Here is a 5999-nt window from a genome sequence, read left to right as displayed (position 1 = left end):
AGGGGGTGGGCCAAGGGGGGCGCACCAGCCCACTATGGGCTGGTTCCCCTCCCCACTTCAGCCCTTGGAGCCCTCCGGGATGGGTGGCCCCACCCGGTGGACCCCCGGGACCCTTTCGGTGGTCCCGGTACAATACCGGGCGACCCCGAAACTTTCCCGATGGCCGAAATATCACTTCCTATATATAATTCTTCACCTCCGGACCATTCCGGAACTCCTCGTGATGTCCGGGATCTCATCCGGGACTCCAAACAACATTCGGTATGCTGCATACTCATATTCATACAACCCTAGCGTCACCGAACCTTAAGTGTGTAGACCCTACGGGTTCGGGAGACACGTAGACATGACCGAGACGGCTCTCGGGCAATAACCAACAGCGGGATCTGGATACCCATGTTGGCTCCCACATTCTCCTCGATGATCTCATCGGATGAACCACGATATCGAGGATTCGAACAACCCCGTATACAATTCCCTTTGTCAATCGGTACGTTACATGCCCGAGACTCGATCGTCGGTATCCCAATACCTCGTTCAGTCTCGTTACCGGCAAGTCACTTTACTCATACCGTAATGCATGATCCCGTGACCAAACACTTGGTCACTTTGAGCTCATTATGATGATGCATTACCGAGTGGGCCCAGAGATACCTCTCCGTCATACGGAGTGACAAATCCCAGTCTCGATCCGTGTCAACCCAACAGACACTTTTGGAGATACCTGTAGTGCACCTTTATAGTCACCCAGTTACGTTGTGACGTTTGGTACACCCAAAGCACTCTTACGGTATCCGGGAGTTACACGATCTCATGGTCTAAGGAAGTGATACTTGACATTGAAAAAGCTCTAGCAAAATGAACTACACGATCTTGTGCTATGCTTAGGATTGGGTCTTGTCCATCACATCATTCTCCTAATGATGTGATCCCATTGTCAATGACATCTAATGTCCATAGTCGGCAAACCATGACTATCTGTTGACCAACGAGCTAGTCAACTAGAGGCTCACTAGGGACATGTTATGGTCTGTGTATTCACGCGTGTATTACGATTTTCGGATAATACAGTTATAGCATGAATAAAAGATAATTATCATGAACAAGGAAATATAATAATAACCCTTTTATTATTGCCTCTAGGGCATATTTCCAACAGTCTCCCACTTGCACTAGAGTCAATAATCTAGTTACATTGTGATGAATCGAACACCCATAGAGTTATGGTGTTGATCATGTTTTGCTCGCGAGAGAGGTTTAGTCAACGGATCTGCGACATTCTGATCCGTATGTACTTTGCAAATATCTATGTCTCCATCTTGAACATTTTCACGGATGGAGTTGAAACGACGCTTGATGTGCCTGGTCTTCTTGTGAAACCTGGGCTCCTTGGCAAGGGCAATAGCTCCAGTGTTGTCACAGAAGAGTTTGATCGGCCCCGACGCATTGGGTATGACTCCTAGGTCGGTGATGAACTCCTTCACCCAAATTGCTTCATGCGCTGCCTCCGAGGCTGCCATGTACTCCGCTTCACATGTAGATCCTGCCACGACGCTCTGCTTGCAGTTGCACCAGCTTACTGCTCCACCATTCAACATATACACGTATCCGGTTTGTGACTTAGAGTCATCCAGATCTGTGTCGAAGCTAGCGTCGACGTAACCCTTTACGACGAGCTCTTCGTCACCTCCATAAACGAGAAACGTGTCCTTCGTCCTTTTCAGGTACTTTAGGATATTCTTGACCGCTGTCCAGTGTTCCTTGCCGAGATTACTTTGGTACCTTCCTACAAAACTTACGGCAAGGTTTACATCAGGTCTGCTACACAGCATGGCATACATAATAGATCCTATGGCTGAAGCATAGGGGATGACACTCATCTCTTCTTTATCTTTTGCCGTGGTCGGGCATTGAGCCGAGCTCAATCTCACACCTTGCAATACAGGCAAGAACCCCTTCTTGGACTGATCCATTTTGAACTTCTTCAAAATCTTATCAAGGTATGTGCTTTGTGAAAGACCTATGAGGCGTCTCGATCTATCTCTATAGATCTTGATGCCTAATATATAAGTAGCTTCTCCAAGGTCCTTCATTGAAAAACACTTATTCAAGTAGGCCTTAATGCTGTCCAAAAGTTCTATATCATTTCCCATCAAAAGTATGTCATCTACATATAATATGAGAAATGCTACAGAGATCCCACTCACTTTCTTGTAAACGCAGGCTTCTCCATAAGTCTGCATAAATCCAAACGCTTTGATCATCTCATCAAAGCGAATGTTCCAACTCCGAGATGCTTGCACCAGCCCATAAATGGATCGCTGGAGCTTGCATACTTTGTTAGCGTTCTTAGGATCGACAAAACCTTTCGGCTGCATCATATACAGTTCTTCCTTAAGATGTCCATTAAGGAATGCCGTTTTGACGTCCATCTGCCATATCTCATAATCATAGTATGCGGCAATTGCTAACATGATTCGGACGGACTTCAGCTTCGCTACGGGAGAGAATGTCTCGTCGTAGTCAACCCCTTGAACTTGTCGATAACCCTTAGCGACAAGTCGAGCTTTATAGACGGTAATATTACCATCCGCGCTCGTCTTCTTCTTAAAGATCCATTTGTTTTCTATCGCTCGCCGTTCATCGGGCAAGTCTGTCAAAGTCCATACTTTGTTTTCATACATGGATTCTATCTCGGATTTCATGGCTTCAAGCCATTTGTTGGAATCTGGGCCCGCCATTACTTCTTCATAGTTCGAAGGTTCACCTTTGTCCAACAACATGATTTCCAGGACAGGGTTGCCGTACCACTCTGGTGCGGAACATGTCCTTGTGGACCTACGAAGTTCAGTAGCAACTTGATCCGAAGTACCTTGATCATCATCATTATTTTCCTCTTCAGTTGGTGTAGGCATCACAGGAACAATTTCCTGAGCTGCACTACTATCCCGTTCAAGAGGTAGTACTTCATCGAGTTCTACTTTCCTCCCACTTACTTCTTTCGAGAGAAACTCTTTTTCCAGAAAGGATCCGTTCTTGGCAACAAAGATCTTGCCCTCGGATCTTAAGTAGAAGGTATACCCAATGGTTTCTTTAGGGTATCCTATGAAGACACATTTTTCCGACTTGGGTTTGAGCTTTTCAGGTTGAAGTTTCTTGACATAAGCATCGCATCCCCAAACTTTTAGAAATGACAGCTTAGGTTTCTTCCCAAACCATAATTCATAAGGTGTCGTCTCAACGGATTTAGATGGTGCCCAATTTAAAGTGAATGTAGCTGTCTCTAGAGCGTATCCCCAAAATGATAGCGGTAAATCGGTAAGAGACATCATATATCGCACCATATCCAATAGAGTGCGATTGCGACGTTCGGACACACCGTTACGCTGAGGTGTTCCAGGCGGCGTGAGTTGTGAAACGATTCCACATTTTCTTAAGTGTGTACCAAATTCGTGACTTAAATATTCTCCTCCACGATCCGATCGTAAGAATTTTATCTTTCGGTCACGTTGATTCTCTACTTCATTCTGAAATTCCTTGAACTTTTCAAAGGTCTCAGACTTGTGTTTCATCAAGTAGACATATCCATATCTACTCAAGTCATAAGTGAGAGTGAGAACATAACGATATCCTCCGCGAGCCTCAACGCTCATTGGACCGCACACATCGGTATGTATGATTTCCAACAAGTTGGTTGCTCGCTCCATTGTTCCGGAGAACGGGGTCTTGGTCATTTTGCCCATGAGGCATGGTTCGCATGTGTCAAATGATTCATAATCGAGAGACTCTAAAAGTCCATCAGCATGGAGCTTCTTCATGCGCTTGACACCAATGTGACCAAGGCGGCAGTGCCACAAGTATGTGGGACTATCGTTATCAACTTTACATCTTTTGGTATTCACGCTATGAATATGTGTAACATTACGTTCGAGATTCATTAAGAATAAACCATTGACCATTGGGGCATGACCATAAAACATATCTCTCATATAAATAGAACAACCATTATTCTCGGATTTAAATGAGTAGCCATCTCATGTTAAACGAGATCCAGATACAATGTTCATGCTCAAACTTGGCACTAAATAACAATTATTGAGGTTTAAAACTAATCCCGTAGGTAAATGTAGAGGTAGCGTGCCAACGGCGATCACATCGACCTTGGAACCATTCCCGACGTGCATCGTCACCTCGTCCTTCGCCAGTCTCCGCTTATTCCGCAGCTCCTGCTGTGAGTTACAAATGTGAGCAACAGCACCGGTATCAAATACCCAGGAGTTACTATGAGTACTGGTAAGGTACACATCAATTACATGTATATCAAATATACCTTTAGTGTTGCCGGCCTTCTTGTCCGCTAAGTATTTGGGCCAGTTCCGCTTCCAGTGACCCTTCCCCTTGCAATAAAAGCACTCAGTTTCAGGCTTGGGTCCATTTTTTGACTTCTTCCCGGCAACTGGCTTACCGGACGCGGCAACATCTTTGCCGTCCTTCTTGAAGTTCTTCTTACCCTTGCCCTTCTTGAACTTAGTGGTCTTATTGACCATCAACACTTGATGTTCTTTCTTGATTTCAACCTCTGCTGACTTCAGCATTGAAAATACTTTAGGAATGGTCTTCACCATCCCCTGCATATTGTAGTTCATCACAAAGCTCTTGTAGCTTGGTGGGAGCGACTGAAGGATTCTGTCAATGACCGCCTCATCCGGGAGGTTAATGTCCAGCTGGGACAGGCGGTTGTGCAACCCAGACATTTTGAGTATATGCTCACTGACAAAACTATTTTCCTCCATCTTACAACTATAGAACTTGTCGGAGACTTCATATCTCTCGACTCGGGCATGAGCTTGGAAAACTAGTTTCAGCTCCTCGAACATCTCATATGCTCCGTGTTGCTCAAAACTCTTTTGGAGCCCCGGTTCTAAGCTGTAAAGCATGCCGCACTGAACGAGGGAGTAATCATCAGCGCGAGACTGCCAAGCATTCATAATGTCTTGGTTCTCTCGGACGGGTGCATCACCTAGCGGTCCTTCTAGGACATATTGTTTCCTGGCAGCTATGAGGACGATCCTCAGGTTCTGGACCCAGTCCGTATAGTTGCTGCCATCATCTTTCAGCTTGGTTTTCTCTAGGAACGCGTTGAAGTTCATGTTGACATGAGCGGCGGCCATTTGATCTACAAGACATATTTGCAAAGGTTTTAGACTAAGTTCATGATAATTAAGTTCATCTTATCAAATTATTATAATGAACTCCCACTCAGATTATACATCCCTCTAGTCATCTAAGTGTTACACGATCCGAGTCACTAGGCCGTGTCCGATCATCACGTGAGACGGACTAGTCATCGTCGGTGAACATCTCCATGTTGATCGTATCTTCCATACGACTCGTGTTCGACCTTTCGGTCTCTGTGTTCCGAGGCCATGTCTGTACATGCTAGGCTCGTCAAGTTAACCCTAAGTGTTCTGCATGTGTAAATCTGTCTTACACCCGTTGTATGTGAACGTAAGGATCTATCACACCCGATCATCACGTGGTGCTTCGAAACGATGAACTTTAGCAACGGTGCACAGTTAGGGGGAACACTTTCTTGAAATTATTATAAGGGATCATCTTATTTACTACCGCCGTTCTAAGTAAACAAGATGCATAAAACATAATAAACATCACATGCAATTATATAGTAGTGACATGATATGGCCAATATCATATAGCTCCGTCGATCTCCATCTTCGGGGCTCCATGATCATGTTCGTCACCGGCATGACACCATGATCTCCATCATTGTGTCTTCATGAAGTTGTCACGCCAACGACTACTTCTACTTCTATGGCTAACGCGTTTAGCAATAAAGTAAAGTAATTTACATGGCGTTCTTCAATGACACGCAGGTCATACAAAAAATAAAGACAACTCCTATGGCTCCTGCCAGTTGTCATACTCATCGACATGCAAGTCGTGATTCTTATTACAAGAACATGATCTCATACATCACA

Source organism: Triticum dicoccoides, chromosome 4B (assembly GCF_002162155.2).
Source record: "Triticum dicoccoides isolate Atlit2015 ecotype Zavitan chromosome 4B, WEW_v2.0, whole genome shotgun sequence".
NCBI classification, from domain to species: domain Eukaryota; kingdom Viridiplantae; phylum Streptophyta; class Magnoliopsida; order Poales; family Poaceae; genus Triticum; species Triticum dicoccoides.
This window is presented reverse-complemented; position numbering follows the sequence as displayed.